Source organism: Gossypium arboreum, chromosome 10 (assembly GCF_025698485.1).
Source record: "Gossypium arboreum isolate Shixiya-1 chromosome 10, ASM2569848v2, whole genome shotgun sequence".
Lineage (NCBI taxonomy): Eukaryota > Viridiplantae > Streptophyta > Magnoliopsida > Malvales > Malvaceae > Gossypium > Gossypium arboreum.
The window spans coordinates 55,999,466-56,020,814 of NC_069079.1; the positions used below are offsets into that span (position 1 = coordinate 55,999,466).

The following is a 21,349-nucleotide window of genomic DNA, read 5'->3' on the forward strand; positions in this document are numbered from 1 at the left end:
TTGCAAACTCTCTGTATAAGCCCAGATTTTTTTTATTTCAAGTACTTGTAACCACATTTTACCCTTTTCAGGGATCAGGCAATAACCAACTTAAGTCATTTGCACAATCTCACACTCAATTCCCTTTATGACAGTAGATACATTAACCATCCCATTGCTTTATTGACTTAGAACACATCACAATTTATTCAATAACACATTATTGAAATTCAAGAAGTTTTTGTTCAGCGCATACCTAACGTTTCAAAAACTTTGGTCAATAAGCTTCTCGTTTATTTAAAGTTTTAATGACATGTAATATACCATTCAACTTTCACAAGACGAAAACATTATCATTCAGAACAGCTTTAAATCGTAACAAGGTCTTCTAAGATATATACACTTTTCATTCAGACTATCTATCTTTTACCCAGAGAGAGGTAAAATCTTGTTCCCAGACATGAATACCTTATTTAATCTTTCAAATAATAATCAATACCACTTGAACCACTGAGTCGGTATTAATCATCAATAAATGACATTTTAAGAGATCCTCTGTTTTAGTTGATAGGATGGTTTGACATGAAACCATTAAAAGCTCACTTATCATACTAGCCAAAGTAAATTTCAATGCATTAGATCAAGATAACAAAAATGCCTCAATTGAATGCATTAACTTTGATTAACTTACTTGAGGAAAGGAATCCACCATACAAACTGAAACTGCAATTTCATCATTTATGCCTTTATTGATATCAGTTCTTTACACGAAGACTTAGAGAAATCCAGATATGGGGTTCATCATGTTACTATAATCAAGCTAGAAGTACGTTCATAATCGATATAGACATCATAAGTTGAAGAATATACCTTGGATACGAGTGATCATTGGTAATTTACGAGATGAAGATAACAAGAAAACCAAAATAAAGAAATCCAAGACAGAGGAATCCAAGATAAAGATATCCAAGGTACAGAAATCCAAGATACCATATCATAATGAAAGACCTAGAAAAATGTTCATAAGAAAAATGTAACACCCCAAACCCGGCCTAGACGCTATGGCTAAATCTGGTGTGGCACATTGAAGTGTTTTAGCGAAAACCGTGTTTTCATTGAAAACCCTTCTCAAAATAAAAAAAACCTTAATTAACTTCAAAAAAACCTTTTAGTTACGAAAGCATTGTTTAAAACATTTGATTTAAGAAAACTTAATATTTAAGAATTTAATTGTGGAAACATAGAAACACACTATAATTTAGAAAACCCATGTTCAACTTCTTGTAATAACAGTGAAAATTAATAACAATAATTCAGGTAATAATAACATAATGAAAACCTTATTACAATCTGGTCTGAAACATACTTAAAAAGAAATAATACTTAAATACTAAAAAAAAAACCCAAGTCCAAAACATCTTGCTAGCTGGCCACCCATAGTCCCTCCAAACACCGAACCTTCTACTGAGCATCACCTGAAAATAAAATAAAAGAGTTTTCGTAAACTCAATGTGTACAACCCTTGGCAAAAACAGGCATTCAAAATAAAAAAAAAAACATCATTCATCAATCATGCAATACAATCCCATCCAAATTATCCATCCGCTACACACCAGCTCCGTCCCCCAATCCACACACCATGGTAGCCCGGTTGCGAAACTACCTTCATTTACATATTGGGCTTTAAAAGCCGGCGGTGGATCAACGATTGTCAAGCAACCGTGAGATCCTCATATACTTCCTCCGTTCCATAATTCTCACCCATATGCAACCTAAGTAGAATATCATATGTATGCATGTCACATCCATAAAACTTACATTCAACACTTAGGGGTAATTCAGTCATTTTTGCCCTTAAGGGCGTTTCGATAATTTTTCCTTAATTATGGTTTTCACTTACCTGGGCTCGTTAACAAGTCCCGCGAGCTAAGATGAACGAATACTATGCACCAGGTAGGATTCCAGAGGAGAGGAGGTGGGTCATTAATACCGCTTAAGTACCAAGCTCTCCCTAGATCCAATCCTAGACATGCATATACCCGTTGCCACACCTTAACCCCTTTGACCTGTCACGGTCGCAATATATTAATTACGTCTTATGTGGATATCATATACTAGGCCTATAACCCCTTACAAAGCCCAAATAATTTCACATACCTGTATCAGGCCCATTAAGCCCAATCATATTCATATGGCCCATTAGGCCCAAATCACATTTATATGGCCCGTTAGGCCTAGTCACATTCATATTCATGCTCACATACAAGTTCCTATCACATAGCATCAACATACAGTTTTTGCCTATTATGGGCCCAACAGTTTTTGCCTATTATGGGCCCAACAGCCCATCGGGCCCATTTAGCCCATTCCGGCCCATATGGCCAAATCGCAAGCCAAGTCCACGGAATCACTGTGGGCCTCAGGCAACCTATTGGTCTCCCCCTTACGAGTGTTCGTGCACTCGCAAGACTACCGTAGCCAAACTTTTAGCTTTTTGGCTTTTCGGTATTTCAGCTTTTGACGATATATAATGTGTGTGCAGTGTATGTACACACCTGGTAAGCAAGCGTGATGCGATCTCCTTAGCCCAAACCTACAAATGATATCACCCTTCCATTAATCGTATGCTTAATACATATCCTTACTAAAACCTCACCTCACTTTAACCTTACCTTGTGCGATCAGTCTTTTCTTAAATCACTAACCATGATCAACTCTTAGATTAAAACCGTAAACACCTAAAGAGCAATTCGGCAGAGAGATAAGATCCGAGATCCGATACTAATTCCACTAGATTCGATCAAAGAGTATTTCGCCCTTGGGAGATTCGGCTTTTCGGCTTTTCAAACTTAGTATAGTGAATAAGGTTTATTTGGTGCAGATTAAAGAAGAAGAGTAGAAGAAGAAATCGACTAAGTGAAACAAAGAAAATTGTGTAGAGAAGAATAGTAATCGGTAGGAAGAAAAGAAAGAAAAACAAAAAGGTTTTCGGCTTTCTGGATCTTGAAAGGAAAAAGGTTTTTGGCTCTTGGAGAAAGGGGTTTTTGGCAACAAGGTGAAGAAGAATTTCGACAGTAGCCTAGTAACCCTGTATTCGGCCCCTATTTATAGCCCTTATAGCTGAATTTTCCATGCCCAATTCCTAATTCGGCTCCATCACTTCTCCCTTCTTATCTCCTCATTTTTCTCCCTGATAACCCCTTAATCCTTTCCTTAATTTTCTCTTCTGAACACTCCCCTTAGAGTCCATCTTCACGCCACTTCTATCTTTCTAGAAGGCCAAAATTAAAATTCTAAAACACAAAACTAGGATTCGAACCTTGGACCTCCTTGCTAGCTACTAAGGCCACCTCCCTGCACTCTAAGTGGTGTCACTTAGCCACTCTTCCACAAGACTTTTTGATGCTATTTTCCCCTATTTTTATTTAAAAGCCCACTACTTGCCAACCCTGATTCTTTTAATAATTAAATTAAAATTCCTCCACCATAAAACTCGAACCTAGAACTTCTTCAACATACCTAGACACTTCAAATTCCTTAAAACCTTAAAGCCAACATGTCATTTGTCATTTTCTTACTCACTTAAAAATTTTATGAGACCCATAGCCCAAAGCCCAATTCATCTAAGCCCAAAATTTGGGGTGTTACAAAAAATATGAGGGATCTTAATAATTCTTCAGAGAAAAGAAGTCCAGAAGAATGCATCAATCCAACCCACTAGGATTAAATGCAATAAGGATAATATACCTTCCCATATACGTATATTGAATAGAGCATCAATTAGGAGAAACATATTTATATAATCATGAGTGTTATTTCATAAAGTTCCATTAGATGGAATGTAATAGAATGCTAGATAGACATAGAGCAATACAGATTATATACTAGTCGGGTTATCAATACTTCCGTCTACACATCGTGATTAGAAAGCACTCCCATAAAACAAGGATTTTATCAATAGGGCAGTAACTGTAAAAATATTTCTAAGAATAGTTAAACATACAGAATACCTCGAAAAGGACTGCCATAATTTGGTATCTTACCTTTCAACATTATTCCTTCAATTATTTCTGCCATCGTAAATCTCACATTATGCTTTTCATTAAAAAAGTTCAGTTCTGAAGAAATTTCCAATTAATACATTTCCCAACATCTTACCTTATTAGTCCTATCGTTACTTATCAATCCAATTTAATCTCAGATCATGGTCATAATCATTCCATAGCTGAACCCTTTGGTATCATGCTTGTGAACTTATTCAATACGAATCTCGTGAAATTCCTTTACAAAACACCACTCTGGTAAGGGGGTGGGGTTGTAAGATCCCTAATTCATTTCTCATACTCATATACATATATCACTAGCTCATTATCAAAGTAACATTTTCATAAGCATATCATTCACTTCAGGAAAACTTTTATTCACGTTAATATAACAAAAAATTTTCAGTTATCTTATTTAAACAAGTATATTTATGTATGCATTCTATGGGTTTTAGATAGCTTACTAATCTCATTCATTCAATTAAACAAATCAGGTATATAACTTTTTATAAAGGCCTAACAAACATGGACAAATATATCACTATTTAAACTTTCATCTCATATGTTATCGTGTACATATCATGAACTTTTATTCATACTTTTCTAATTTAAAGCTCATCATAACTATACTTTACCCGAATGCCTTAGCTTCTCATCGAACATGGTCGGTATAGCTGGGTTGGAGGGCACCTTTGTCCAAAAAGGATGATTCTCATTCGCGTCGAGAGACATCACACTATCACGGGTTTTTGGCATGTATAGCTAGACTTTCATGCAGGCTAGGTTAGTCCGAGAACTAACTAAACCATAGCTCTGATACCACTAAATGTAACATCCTTTACCAGTATCCAATGTCGGGACAGGGTTCGAGGCGTTACCAGACTTAAACTCTTCCAACATGCAAAATCGGGCCACAAAATTTTTGCCTAAAACTAAAATATCTCAAACACATGCATATCGTCCCTTATATTGGCCTTCAAAGCCTATAACATACATCGAGGTGGTTTGGGACTGAACCAAGAACTTTCGACGAACTTTTGACAACTTAACCAATTTTCTTGTTTTGGAGAGTCACACGCCCGTGTGGGTTGGGCTGTGTTGTCACACACGCCCGTGTGGCTTGGGACACGCCCTTATCCTCAGCCCGTGTAACTCTCTATTTATGACATCAGCCAAAAAAAATGATCCACACGGTCAAGCCACACGCTCGTGTGCTACACCGTGTCCTCCACATGGCTAAGACACATGGCCGTGTCTCTGCCCGTGTGGCCAATACTTAGGTTATTTGCCAAGCCTTATGTTGTCATTAATTCTTTCCCATACTTTACACATCATGGACCCAACTTATAGCATCAATTTAATGGTTAATTGACCTTGAGAAAGATTTAAATAAATAATTTGCATATTGTCTTACATGTGTTTATTACCCAGCATTTAATCTCTACACATTCTACAATTGTCCATGTTTAATCATTATCAACTTACTACCAAGCCATATATTCATTCCATGGTCGCGACCACCTCGAATGGTTCTAGTACATTCATTATATACATGTGTTATACTAATTATTCATAGCAACCAATTATAATCACACGACATGCATTAACCCATAGCAGGAATAATTAGGCTTACAAGTCATAACCATAATAAGCCACGTCTCATGACTATATACAATAGATCAATATAAGCCGGTACATTTGGCTAATCATAACAACATCTAATGTAAAAACTAGTCCTTATACATGCCACTCACTTGAAAGTGTTTAATACACGTGTGACAATACTCTGGAGTTGATAGCTTGATAGTGTGATGCTACCTTCGACGGTCACTAACCCCGAGCCAACTTGAGAACACTAAGGAAATGGAGAGGAGGGAGTAAGCTTAAAGCTTAGTAAGTCCATATGAAAATAATAAGCATTATAACAACATGTTTCCTTAGGCAATCAACCATAATGACACTTTTACTTATATTCTGGTTAAGCTGTTTTGTAATATCCCGAAGTAGGGCCTAATCGGAATAGTGGTTTCGCGACCACAAATCTGAGATAGAAATAATTATTTTATGATTATTTTGAGGTCTATGATATTATTGCATGATTGTGTGAAAATTTCGTGAAGAAATTCTATGCATAAAGTGCTTAATTTGAAGTTAAGGACTAAATTGAATAAGTTGCAAAACTTGCATTCTAGAAGTTTCTAGTATGAAATTGATTTGAAATATTAATTAGGAGATCTTAAATAGAATTCGACCAGTTTCAAAGTTTATGGACAAATATTGGACATGAATGGAATTTTTGGAAAGTTTAGTAGTAAGGGCATTTTGGTCATTTAGGGGTAAAATGAATTAAAATACAAAATTAAAAGCCAATTTTGCTCATCTTCTTCACCATGGACGTGTATACCAAGGGAGACTCCATGGATAGGGTTTCCAAGCTTTCAAACTCGATTGTAAGTCTGTTCTAGCCTCGTTTTTAATGATTTTTATGTTTTTAGAGTCCCGGTAACTTGATTAGCTTATGCTAGCAATAATTCAACCTAGGGTTCATATTTGGAAAAATACCCATAGGTGAAATTTGTGTATTTTAATGTTTTATGATAGTGTATGAGGTTTTACATTATGTTAGACAACTTGTGCTACTCGGTTTTAAGTGAAAACGAGCAAAAGGGCTTAATCGGTAAAAATACCTAATAGTCATAAGTACATGTTAGAGTGAGAATTTGATGTTGCCATAGAAGGGAAAAATGATCAGCATGTCGTAAAACATAAGAAAATAGGATGAATTTAAATTTCTGAACCTTGGGGCAAAAGTGCAAATATGCAAAAGTTTAGGGGTCAAAATGAAATTTTTTAAAAATATGATTTTTGGACCTGTATGAATAGTGTGACTAATTATTAGGCTAAATGTGATATTATAGATGAAGGAAATCGAGATTCGGGCTTCAATCGGGAAAATACAAGGTTATGGACTAAAATGGTAAATTGCTGTTTCTGGATCGAGGTAAGTTCGTATGATAATAATAATGCAATGTTATGTTTGAATTATATTTCTTACTATTATTTCATATATTTTATGATTTAAAATATTGGAAAAGTTGATGGAATGGTGTTTATGATGTGGAAATATGACATGAAAGAATGTTACATGAAATGCAAGAAAATGAAGATACATGACAAGTGATATATGAAATATGTGATATATGTTATGTAAATTCTTAAAAGCTGGTTTGATATTTCAGTTGTGTCTTATTATATTATGAATGGACAATTGGTACTATGGATAGTGAGATCGACACTTCGAGTAAGTTCGTACATAAATAATCTATCGATTCTTTTTATGTTATTATATTTTGATATCATATGAAATGTGGCTGCCTATCAAATGGTTATTTGATGTAAATTATGAATTTAAATTGATTACGGACAATTTAGTAAAATGTTAAAAAGTGAGGAATTTCCCGATTGAACCTTGAATAAAAACGATCTGAATGATCTATTGTGAGGTCGCATGTGTAGTACTAAGTGCGTGCTACTATGCGTGCCAAAAAGCGTGATCACGTGTGTAGTACTAAGTGCGAGGCTACTACGTGTATCGATGGTTAGGTCACGTGTGCAAGACTAAGTGCAGAGCTACCACGTGTACCGGATAATTGGTCACGTGTGTAGTACTAAGTGCAGGCTACTACGTGTACCGGATAATTGGTCGCATGTGTAGTACTATGTGCAGGCTACTATGCGTACCAGATAGCTTTGGCTACAAGTGTGAAAATATGTGCAGGCAATTGAGTATCAGTTATTATTCCGAAGAGTTCAACGGGAAAATCGATTAAGTGAAAATACAATTGAACATGATTATATGATGAATAAGTGTAGGTATATGTTTATGAAAAATTATGAGCAATGTGCTCGATAATTGGGTGAATTTTGGATAAGACAAAATGGATTAAGTGGAATTATGTAAGAATGAATTTTAGTGGTAAAACAGTGTTGGACAGCAGCAGTTGCATGACTTTTAAAATTCACTAAAAATTGTGGAAGTTGAATAAAAATGCAAATGATATATGAAAATAAATCTTAATGAGTCTATTTTCACATGAAAGAAAAAGAGGAAGCAAAAGAATTCTATATTGTATGATATTTGAATTCTTGTGAAACAGGGTCTGAATGAATTAGAGATTCCCTATTCTGATTTTAGAAATTCACCATAAATTGTAAAAAATTTATTAATAGTCATATATTACATTAATGGATTACTTATTGAATCTAATTTTAAGAGAAACAAACGGCATGGTCTTTGGAATTCTTTACAGGGAGAAATTTGGTTCGTAGTGCACAGGGGTCAGAGTTGTCATACCCTGAAACAGGGGAGATTTTAACTAATAAACTGTACTAAATGGCCCAACCAAAAATTCTAGAAAACAATTAGTAAGTAGACATATGAGTCTAGTTTTATAAAAAATTTACGGAATTGGATTTCGAGTTTTTTAACTTGAGATATGATTTTTTAACACCGGACTCGAAAATAGCTCATCTGAATATGTGTAATTGTACAATTATAGTGTTTTATCTTGAAAAGCATGGTAGTAATTGCTTATTATTTTCATATGAACTTACTAAGCGTAAAGCTTACCCATCCTCTCCATTTCTTTAGTATTGGCAGGTCGGCTCGGGGTTGGAGATCGTCGGAGGAAAAATCACACTATCAAACTATCATTTTTGGGAAAATTAATTCAAATATTAGAAATATCAAGTGAGTGGCATGTATAGGAAGTTGATTTCTGATATGTATTTTTATTATGATTTTGACCATACGTATCAGTCTGCATTGAGTTATCGTATAAAATCATGAGATGTGGTCCTTATCCATTATGGTTTATAAGTTTAATTAATCATGCCATGTCCTATGTTTTGATGTGATGATATAGTTAGCTTTGTTTGTTATGCATGTGTTCGAAAAGTTTTGAATTAAATGAAATTTTATGGCCCGGTTTTCGTCTATGTGTATAAGTCTGGTAATGCCTCATACTCTGTTCCGGCCTTGGATACGGGTAAGGGGTGTTACATGTTTTCTCAAGTCGTAGTTATTAATTTATTTATATCTGGAGTTATAGAACTCCAAATTAAGATCCATTAATTTTCCCTGAAACTAGAATCATTTATCTTCTTACAATAAAATTTCCAGAAGTTTTGGTCTATCCAATAAGTACAGTTTATTATTCAAAGTCTCCCCTATTTCACTATTTGCTAACTTCGACCTTTCTTCACTAAAATTTATTTATCTCATAGTACGAGACTTGGATAATGTTCCTGTCTCTTTCTCCTAAAATTAGACTCATTAAGGATTTCAATAATATGATTCCTAACTCATAATTATTTTTTACAATTTCTAGTGATTTTCCCATTTTAGAATAGGGGATTCCGAACTCATTCTGACACTATCTCACAAGAATTAAGATATCTCATCATATGAGATTCCTTTACTAGCACCATTTCCTTTATCTAAAACTAGACCCAATAAGATTTAATTTCATATTTTATTCAGTCTCTAACTTAATTTCCACAATTTTTGGTGGATTTTCAAAGTCGGATTATTGTTGCTGTCCAAAACTGTTTCAGTGCAAATTCATAGTAACTATCATAAGCTCATTGATCTTAGATTCATCATTTCATGAAACCTATATCCCATTACACAATGTAAGTTAACATTACAACACAATTCATAATCATAATCATAAGGATGGTTCATCTTTCAAACCTTTTTACTTGTTTATCATGTATACACATACATATGCATGAATTTGCTTACTCATCATTTATCACAATTCAATAAGGCATCACTTATGAGTATAATGTACGTACCTGTACATATCCGTAGCATATCAATTAACTTTACCTTTATCATTGCGCCCATATCAGATCTTTCATCGCATTATTCATTATAATACCCATTGAATCTCTCAAAAATCTCGATGGTTAATCCATTTACCATCAAGTCATACAAGTGATCATCTCAAGTATGCACTCTCGCGAACCTCACATCTTATGGTGGGATTACCAGTCTGGGCTAAATCCCCCGTAATATAAACTCATAGAGTATTGTTAGGATTACCAGTCCAGGCGAAATCCCCTACAACGACATACACTCAAATAAGATCGGATCTGAATTACCAGTCTAGGCTAAATTCAGATCCTTATCGGATTACCCGTCCGGGCTAAATCCTTAATGCACACATATTTTTTGGGAGGCTTGATCACTCAAGAAACACCCGTCCAGGCTAGATCCTTTTCAATATTTAATATCAACAGATTACTCGTCTGGGCTAAATCCTTTTCTGCAACACATGATGGATCTCAAGTCATGTAAGCCATGGTTTATCCATCGGATTTCCCTTTTTATTCAACCGGGATTTTCTCTTTTCATCAAGTATCTCATTATGCATAGCTAATTATGCAATGTACATCCAATGCAAAACATTTCCATGTTTATTGAGACATTAGTCCATGAAATAAACATGGTATTGCATATAATTATATTTAGGCATTTGTTACAATATATAATCTTTATATCAACTAAATAAATATCCATCACACTATGCTAACACATCAATTTAACTTCAAGTATGAACAATAATATCGTTGCATTATCATTGACATATGAACTTACCTCGGTTTCGAGTACGACTATTTATTTCGAGTTTGTGCTTAACCTTGTTCAACCTCGTTTTAAGCCCGAATCTTGTTTTCCTTGATCTATAATATCACATTTAGCCTACTAATTAGTCACATTATTCATATGGGTCCAAAAATCATATTTTTATAAATTTTTATTTTAACCCCTAAACTTTCACATATTTGCACTTTTGCCTCAATGCTCATAAAATGATTTTTTATTCAATTTCCTTGCATTTCAAGCCTAGCAGAATCATTTTCATAACTATGTCAGCCCCCAATTTCCACTAAATCACCCTTTTACGACTAATTTATAACTTTTATGATTTAGTCCTTTTAAGAATTTTTACTGAAAATCACTTATAAAAAGTCATTTATTACACACCGAGCCTTTATATTCTACCATTAAACATCAAAATACATGCATATCATTCATGGGTAAATTTTTAAAAATAAACCCTAGGTCAAAATAATGGTAGAAATGAGTAGAGCATGTTACCGGGATTTCAAAAATGTAAAGAACATAAAAAATGAGGCTTGAATGCATTTACTATTGAGATTGGAAGCTTGAAAACCCTAACCATGTCTTCTACCATGCAATATTCGGCGATAGATAGAAGAAGGACAAGAAATTTGGCTTAAAATTTTGTCTTTTAGTCCATTTAATGATCAAATGACCAAAAGGCCCTTTAGCCTTTCTTTAAAATTTTATCCATCCAAGCCCATTTTTATCCAAAATTTTAGAACTTCGTCAAATTTCTATTTAATACCCTCTAATTAAAAATCCAATTCAATTTCATACTAAAAACTTCTAGAACTCATATATTGCAATTTATTCAATTTAGTCCTTAAAGTCTAATCGAGCACCTTAGACATAAAATTTCTTCATGAAATTTTCACACAAGCATGTAAACATATCATAGAACTTATAATAATCATAAAATAATCATTTCTACTTCGAATTTGTGGTCTCAAAACCACTATTCTGACTATGCCTAATTCGGGATGTTACAATTTCTGCTGTATTTGGATCAGTTTATCATTGTCTTCATTGACGATATTCTGATTTATTCTAAAATTGAGAGCGAGCACGATGAACATCTTCAAATAGTTCTGCAGATACTCCACGAGAAACAGTTGTACACCAAGTTTAGCAAGTGTGAGTTCTGGTTACAAGAGGTTACCTTTCTAGGTCGAGTAGTGTCTACTGAGGGAATCCGAGTTGATCCTAAGAAAGTTGAGGCTATGATTGAGTGGAAACAGCCGAAGAATGTGTTTGAGATTTAAAGTTTTCTTGGTTTGGCAAGTTACTATCGGAGGTTTGTCGAGGGGTTCTTACTTATTGCAGCTCCTTTAACCAAGTTGTTGTGTAAAAACAAACCTTTTGTGTGGTCTGATGAGCAGCAAGCGAGCTTTGAAATGCTCAAGTTATTCTAACTTAGGCACTTGTTCTGGTACAACCTGAATCTGGCAAAGACTTTATTGTCTACAATGATGCTTTGCATGTTGGGTGCGGTGTGTTGATGTAAGATGGTAAGGTTATGGCTTACGCAACTCAATAGCTTAAGTCACACGAGGGAAACTATCCCATGCATGACCTGGAGTTGGTTATAATTGTCTTCACTCTTGAAATCTGGAGCCATTACTCGTATGTTGAGAAGTGTATCATATACACCAACCCCAAGAGCTTCAAGTATCTGCTGACTCAAAAAGAGTTGAACCTTAGGCAATGTAGATGAGTGAAGTTGCTTAAGGACTACAACTTCACGATATAGTACCATCCCGGTAAGACCAATATTGTGGCTTTTGTTGTTATTCGTAGAACAATGACTGATCTGAGAGCAATGTTTGCTCGTTTGATATTTTTTTGATGACGATACTCTTCTGATTGAGTTATAGGTTAAGCCAACCTGGGTTGATTAGATTCGAGCGAAACAGTTGAGTGATAAGTCTTTGGTTCCTTATTTTCGTCAGGTTGAGGATAGTGGAACTTCCAATTTTGGACTAAACAGTGGTGGGTTTATGTGTTTTAAGGGTTAAATTTGTATGCCTAACGATGCTGAGTTGAGGCAATCAATTCTTCAAGAAGCACATAATAGCCCTTATGCTATGGATCCCTACGGGAATAAAATGTATAGAGATCTTCGAGAATTATACTGGTGGCCCAATTTAAAACGGGAGGTAACAGCCTTTGTCTCTCATTGTTTGACATGTCAGAAGGTTAAGGCTGAGCACCAGCTAGCTTCAGGTTTGCTACAACCTGTTAAGATTCCCCTTTGGAAGTAGGAGTGTGTGACTATGGACTTCATCAATGGATTGCCTTTGACACCCATTAAGAATGATTCGGTTTGGTTCATCGTTGAGTGATTGACTAAGTCTACTCAGTTTCTCCTGGTCTAAACTAATTATTCACTTTAAAAATTGGCTAAGTTGTATGTCTCCAAAATTGTAAGATTGCACGGAGTTTTGATTTCAATCATTTTTGACAGAGATCCATGTTTTACTTCTAGATTTTGGAAGAAGCTTCAGAAGGCTTTAGGTACACGATTAGATTTTAGTATTACATATTATCCTGAGACCGATGGACGGCCTGAGTGAGTTATTCAGATTTTGGAGGATATGTTGCAGAGTTGTGTAATCAATTTCTGGGGTAGTTGGGAAGAGTACCTACTGCTGCTTGTGTTTGTGTATGATAACAGCTTTTAGGCTAGCATTCATATGGAAGCTTACAAGCCTTTACATGGTCGTAAGTGGCGTATCGCTCTATGTTGGACTGAGTTAGGTGAACATCAGGTTCTGCATCCCGAGTTAGTATACTGAGAATACGATTAGATTGATTCGAGTCTGCTTCAAGGTAGCTTTTGATCAACAAAAATTGTATGTAGATTTAAAAAGGTGAGATATTAAGTATTCTATAGGTGATCATGTATTTTTGAAAGTTTAGCTATGAAAAAAGGTTCTTCAGTTTGGTCATAAGGGCAACCTGAGCCCGAGGTTCATCGCGCCTTTCATATTCTAAAACTTATCAGACTTGTTGCCTATTAGCTAGAGCTACCTCCTGAATTAGATTGGATTCACGATGTGTTCCACATCTTTATGTTGAGACGGTACCGGACTAACCCCTCTCATATTGTTCCAGTTGAAGAAATTGAGGTGAGATTGGATTTGACTTTTGAGAAGGAACTTGTTCAGATTCTGGACCAAGATATAAAGGTCTTGAGGAGGAAAACTGTTCCTTTGGTTAAGGTCATGTAGTAGAATTATAGCATTGAGAAAGCTACTTGGGAACCTGAGGATTCGATTCGTCAACAATACCTTTGTCTATTTGAATCAGGTAAATTTTGAGGTTGAAATATCTTTTAGGGAGAGACAGTTATAGCGCCCCAATATTTGAACAATTTTTCGATAAATTCTATCAATAAGTAAGTCTTTGTATTTGTGGTTAAGTGCACTACTTATGTGTTGAGATCGGGAGCTCGAGCCATTCCTCTTGAATTTTACAGCTTATTTTGACGTAATCCCTATCATTGAACTGACGACTTAAGTTTATTTATGCTTTAACCTGTGTCATGAATGAGCCTATTGGTTCAATGGAAAAGCTTCTATAAGTCTGTGGTATTGTGTTCAAGTCTCTGTGTAAGCAATGCGGGGACATATTTTTACTATTTTGGAAAATTTGTTTAATTTTATTATTAAATTAAATTTCCTAAATTCTCCTCTCCTATTTTTTTTTGTTCTTCCCTCTTTTTCTTCTTTATTTTTCCTTTCTTTCTTTTTGTTTTCTATCATTTCGTTTCCCCTCATTTACTCGTCATTTGGTCATTTTATTGGTACGTCTCATTACTTCTTACAATGTTAAGGTTAATCTTGTAAGTTCTAGGCTAGAATTGGGTTAACTTTTGCTTTTTGTTTGTTTTTTGAAAGAACGGTTTCTGATCGCGTGATTTCATGATAGGTTTTAAATATTTATAATTACTCATTCTTGAAACTGACTATTATCGCGATGTAGGCAAGTGTACCTATCGAACAGTAGTATAGTTTTAGCAAGACCGGATTGTCGAACCCAAAGGAAATAAAAGTACTAGTAATGACTGTCTTTTTATTATCTAGCCTAAGAATAAAGAGGTTTTTGTTTTAACTAACTAATTATCTAAACTAAGAACTCACAGAGAATAGAATTGGGAAATTGCTTTTGAGAAAATTGATTGAATGAAGGCAATAGCTAAGGAAAAATCCACCTAGACTGTACTTGTTATTCTGGCTCCGAATCGGATGATTTATTCATTTAACTTGTTCCGTAGAGATCCCTAAGTTATGTTATTATCCCTATTCAAGAATAATAACATCTAGATTGAATAACCGAGACTTTTCTCTAATTAACACTCTAGGGTTGCATTAACTCGATCTATGGATCCCCTTATTAGGTTTCACCCTAATTCGGAAAAATCTTGTCACCCTATGTCTAGGCGCGCAATCAACTCCGCTTAATTATGAGAAATGTACTCTTAAACAGGGTCTATTCCTCCTCTGAATAAGTGTTTATCTTGAATCTGTATCCTGGGATATCAAAACAAGAATTAAGAACACATAATTAAGAACAAGTTAAATATTTATCATACGATTCAGAAAATAATAACAAGATTCATTTTAGGTTTCATTCCCTTTAGGTATTTAGGGGTTTTAGTTCATAACTAAACAAGAAAACATCTTAGAATAATAAAGAATACAAAACATAAAGAAAACCCAAAACTCCTGAAGGGAAATTGAGGAGAGATCTTCAGTCTTGATGATGAATCCGGCTTCTGAGATGGATCAATCGGCTTTCTTGGGGTAATTCCTTGCCCCCTATTCCCTGTGTCCTTTTTCTTCCTCCTCTAGGGTGTATTTATAGGCTTTGGAATGCCTAAGAGCCCTCAAAATTAGCCTTTTCCAAATTGGACTCAACTTGGGCTCTGTAGGGACACGCTTGTGTGACACGCCCGTGTGTGATTACTTCAAGCTGTGCTCGAGCCTGTCAAATTGACACGACCGTGTGGTTTGCCCGTGTGAGGAGGTCCAGGCCGTGTTGATTTCATACTTTGGCCCATTTTCTCCGTTTTTGGCCCGTTTATTGTTCCTTTCGCTTTCCTATGCTCTCCTAGGTATAAAACATGAAATTAAAGCATTAGGAGCATCGAATTCATCAATTTTAATAGGAAATCATCCATAAAATGCGTTAAACATGGGGTAAAAATATGTATAAATTACGGTTTATCAATTACCCCCACACTTAAGCATTTGCTTGTGCTCAAGAAAAATTCTCAACTCATAATCAAAATAAATTCTTCTCAACTTATAATTTCTATCGATAATATAACAAATTAATCCATAGGTAATCATACATTGAGAATTCAACTAAAAGAATATAAAAGTTTCAAACTTTCGAAGTTGAGCATTTTATTTCGAAAATATAGGTGTCTCCCCTCATCTAAGTAATTATCTTCGATTCAGAATATCACAGAGTTTCACATCTTCACTAAAGAATCACTCAAATCATTTGAGGTGTTTAAGGGCAATAAATGAAGCACTCAATAGTCAATAATGAAAGGTCGTTACCATAGGCTTGCATGAGAATCAAATCTCCACCACTATAATTTAAGATGATACATCAATCAAAAGGTCTTTAGAGGGTTGTAATGAGGCTTGGTTAGGGGGTGTGGTCACAAGCTGAAAGAAAGGGTTAGAATCGAGATTGAATTGGAAAATTGCCTAACTAGAAAAAGAGTTAATCATCACTTGTGTACAACAGAGCTTTTCAAAATATGGAATTACTAATGTGTATACATAATTTTTTTTAAGAACAAGTTAAATAACATAGACTAACTATTAAGAACAAGACATAGTTAAGCAATTTGTTCAACTCAAATTCAACAAAAATAGGGATTAATTTAGGGGATTTCAACAATAATGGGTTAAGGGTTAATATTAAGGGTAATACAAGAAATAGCTTGTTAGATTCAAATGGGTTTACTAGGGTTTAATCTGGAGGTAGGCTTTTCATGGCATGAGTGGGTTAATCCTAAGTGCCTTAATCGTTTTGACATATCAAATCAAATGGTGTGGTCTCGACATGCATAATCAAGCAAGTTCTAGAATAACAGTTCAATACTGACGCACATCAAGCAATAAAAAAATGAGCATGAAAGAATCAATAGATGCTCAAAAGGCTCAAAAATCTCACAAAAATTATGGATTTTTGATGTTTAAAACTTGTGAATTCCAACTCAAAGTAATACCTAAACTTTGGGGAAACAACCTAAGATTTTAAATTCTTAAAAATCAACTTATCATGCTTGATTCTCTAATGTCTTGAAGTTTAAACAATCAATGCATAAATGCCTATGTTTTAATTCAAGATATATAAACAAAAATCACAAATCAATCAAAATTTATCCTAAATATAATATGAGAGCTTTTCAAGAGAACAAGGTAGTCATTCAGGGATTTTTCTGATAATGAAATAAATATCCCCCCACACTTAAGATGTACATTGCCCTCAATGTACAAAGATAGATATTAGAGTATAAAAATAAGTTAGAGGGAGAAGTGAAACTTTCTGTATTAAGAATGGATGATATTCTTGGATTGGTGAGATTGAGTATTGGAAATAAATCTGGATGTCAAGCATGATTCTGAATGATAAAAAGAGAGTGAAGGGAATAATCTTGATAGTAGTCACAAAGATAAGCCGTGTTTAAAAGGAAAACAAATGAATCTTAAAAACTTAATGAAGGAAAAATAAAATAAAAGCATTATTCTAATTTCTCAAATGGAACGGCCGGTGCACACGCCCGTGTGGGTCGTGGCTCAGTCGTGTTCGTCGTAAATTAAGGTGTCGTCACACGGCCTTTTGGCACGCCCGTGTGTATAGGCCGTATGGTTATATTATCCTGTTACACGACCGTGTGTGATGTGATTCGCTTCTCCCACAGTCGTGTAGCTCTGCACACGCTCGTGTTATTTTGATAGTGTTGTCCACGGGTGCTAGACATAGGCGTGTAGTACGCCCGTGTTCATTTGGCAGATTCGACCATGGCCATGTCGAAGGGTCGTGGCATTTTATTGCAGCCTATGTTTGGGGAAATCTTTGTGCTGTTTTCACATGGCCCTACGTACGCCCGTGTGCTTGGCCCTGTCTTTTTGGAAAACCTGTATTCAAGTGTTCTGTTAGTAAGTTAGATGTCGATTACTAAATTTTAAAGAATTTGATATAGTTAGTGCTCAAGTTTCCTCCCGAGAAGCGCTTATTTATAGTCTAAGCTCGACTTACCTCTCCGTTGAATGATCATGGTGGTTTGAGGAGTTTATAGTCCTCATTCCTGCTATCAATCTCATCAAAATAAGGTTTTAAACGTCTGTTGTTTACCTTAAAAGTGCAAAACTTGGGATGACTCACCTTGACCGTACCGAATGGGAAAATGCTGAGTACCATAAGAGGGATTTCTTCATTCGGTGTGGTAGTGACAATGTGGGGACCTGCAGCATCTAATAAGATTCTATGTCCAACCTTAAGTTGATTTGGAAAGGTATTGATCTCGTTCCGTCAGAGATTCAGTTTGTCAGGTGTTCTCGATTTATGTATCCGTCATTCATCTAGCTCCTCGGTATTTAGCCTTCAATCTTCCTGAATAGGTCATCTATTATTGTTTGAGAATGGCTCATGTACTTCCTTCAGACTCATTTCCTGTAAAGAAGATTGTACTATATTGTCAGTTTTTGGAGAATAGGTTAAACGATCACCTTTAATTTTTTATGTACTGGCAGAATTGCGAGCTTGAAGAGTGATTGTTTCGTCTCCCACACGGAGTGTGAGTTCACCTGTGCCAACATCAATAATCATTTTAGCCGTTGCTAAAAAGGGCCTTCCTAAAATTAAAGGAGTGTTGCTATGCTTTTCTATGTCTAGAACAATGAAGTCAACGGGAAATATAAATTTATCAATTTTAACTAGCACATCTTCAATAGTACCCCTAGGGAATCTTATAGTTTTATCTACTAATTGAATGCTCATCCTAGTCTGTTTCGGTTTCCCGAGACCTAGTTGCTTAAACATTTTGTAGGGTTTGATGTTAATACTAGCCCCTAAAATAGCTAATGCATTATTAACATCTAAACTACCAATTAAGCAAGGAATCGTAAAACTCCCTGGATCTTTTAGTTTTTTGGTAGCTTATTTTGCAGAATAGCTGAGCACAATGCGTTTAGCTCCACATGCGACACCTCGTCCAACTTCCACTTATTTGCTAGAAGCTCATTTAAAAATTTCATTGCGTTTGGCATCTGCGACAGGGCTTCAATAAACGGTAAGTTAATGTGTAATTTTTTTAAGAGTTTGAGGAATTTACCAAATTGTTCATCTGAACGGTCTTTCCTTGTCGCGTTGGGGTATGACACAGGAGGTTTATATTCGACGTTCACCAATTTGTTTGTATTGTGATCTAGCTCACCTTGACCTTTGCTTACCACAGTTTCTTGCCTCAGTTCTGGCTCAGGCTCAACAAATCCTTCTTCATCTTGAATATTAATTTTGTTGAGCTATTCCCTTGGGTTGGGTTCAGTATTACTTGGCAAGCTACCTTGTGGTCGTTCGGAGATTAGTTTGGAAAGCTGGCCTATTTGAGTTTCAAGCCCTTGGATCGATGCTTGTTGATTTTTAAGTGCTGTCTCGGTGTTCTGAAAATACGTTTCTGACACCGATATAAACTTTGAGAGCATCTCTTCAAGGTTCGGCTTCTTTTCCTGTTGGTAGGGTGGTTGTTGAAAACCCGGAGGATGTTGTGGTCTTTGATTTCCTTGACCGCCCCACGAGAAATTGGGGTGGTTCCTCCAACCTGCATTGTATGTGTTACAATATGGATTGTTTTGAGGTTGAGGATTATTACCCATGTAATTTAATTGCTTGTTATCCATGTTGTGGCCATAAGGTTGGTATTCCAAATGGTTTGGTCCACCTCCACTTGCTTCACACTGCATTACTGGGTAAACCTGTAAAGAATTAAGAAAACCATCAATCTTTTTATTTAGAAGTTCTACCTGGTTTGACAGCATAGTAACCGAATCGACGTTATAAATGCAGCTGCTTTAGTTGGCTTAGTCCTCATGACTTGCCACTGATAGTTATTCAGTGACATCTCCTCTATAAACTCATAGGCATTTTCAGGTGCTTTATTGTTGATGGTTCCGCCAGCAGCTGCATCAACCATTTGTCAAGTCGAAGGATTCAGGCCATTATGGAATGTTTGAACCTGAAGCCAAAGCGGTAACCCATGGTGAGGGTACCTTCTCAGTAAGTCTTTGCATCTTTCCCATGCATCGTAAAGTGTTTCTAAGTCCATCTGTACAAACGAAGAGATATCATTACGTAATTTAGCCGTTTTAGCCGACGAAAAGTTTTTGAGTAAAAAATTTTCGGTTATTTGTTCCCAAGTAGTAATTGACCCTTGTGGTAACGAGTTCAACTATTGTTTAGCTTTATTCCTCAATGAAAAGGGAAACAACCGAAGATGTATGGCATCATCAGAAACGACATTGATTTTAAATGTATCAAAAAATTCTAGAAAGTTTGCTAAGTGAGCGTTGGGATCTTCATCCTGCAAACTGTCAAACTGAACAAATCGTTGTATAATTTGAATTGGGTTAGATTTCAGTTCAAAAGTATTTGCAGCTACAGCAGGTCTAACTATGCTAGATTCAGTTCCTGTTAAAGAAGGTTTAGCATAATCATACATAGTGCGTAAAGTAAGATTTTGATTAGTCGCAATTGCAGAAGGTAGCTGATTGTCTTGGTTTTCAGCCATATCTTCGGTTGGGGTTTGAGTATCATCTTCTTGCTCGTTCTCTGTGTATCTTAAGCTTCGCCTTATTTCTCTTTGGTTTTTGCGTACTGTGCGATCGATTTCTTCGTCAAAAAGTAGTGGTCTTGACGGGTTTCTTCTAGTCATAAACTATAAAAACCTGCCAAGAGAAAGAAAAAGTAAATTAATAAATAATAATAAATTAAATTGCAAGAAAAATAAATTGCTAAAGTAATAAAAATTGAGTGTTCCTAATATCTTAGTTCCCCGGCAACGACGCCAAAAACTTGATCGCGTGATTTCATGATAGGTTTTAAATATTTATAATTACTCGTTCTTGAAACTGACTATTATCGTGATGTAGGCAAGTGTACCAATCGAACAGTAGTATAGTTTTAGCAAGACCGGATTGCCGAACCCAAAGGAAATAAAAGTACTAGTAATAACTGTCTTTTTATTATCTAGCCTAAGAATAAAGAGGTTTTTTTTTAACTAACTAATTATCTAAACTAAGAACTCATAGAGAATAGAATTGGGAAATTGCTTTCGAGAAAATCGATTGAATGAAGGCAATAGCTAAGGAAAAATCCACCGAGACTGTACTTGTTATTCTGGCTCCGAATCGGACGATTTATTCATTTAACTTGTTCTATAAAGATCCCTAAGTTATGTTATTATCCCTATTCAAGACTAATAACGTCTAATCCCTAGATTGAATAACCGAGACTTTTCTCTAATTAACACTCTAGGGTTGCATTAACTCGATCTATGGATCCCCTTATTAGGTTTCACCCTAATCCGGTAAAATCTTGTCACCTTATGTCT

The 21,349-nt window shown here is 35.5% G+C and overlaps 1 non-coding gene across 1 annotated transcript; it reads left to right on the forward strand.

The window, feature by feature from the left end:
- Nucleotides 1–19,991: 19,991 nt before the first annotated feature.
- On the forward strand, nucleotides 19,992–20,098 carry LOC128282847 (small nucleolar RNA R71). The gene has a single exon (XR_008273200.1). It is a non-coding gene; the product is annotated as a small nucleolar RNA R71 (small nucleolar RNA).
- The last annotated feature ends 1,251 nt before the right edge of the window (nucleotides 20,099–21,349 follow it).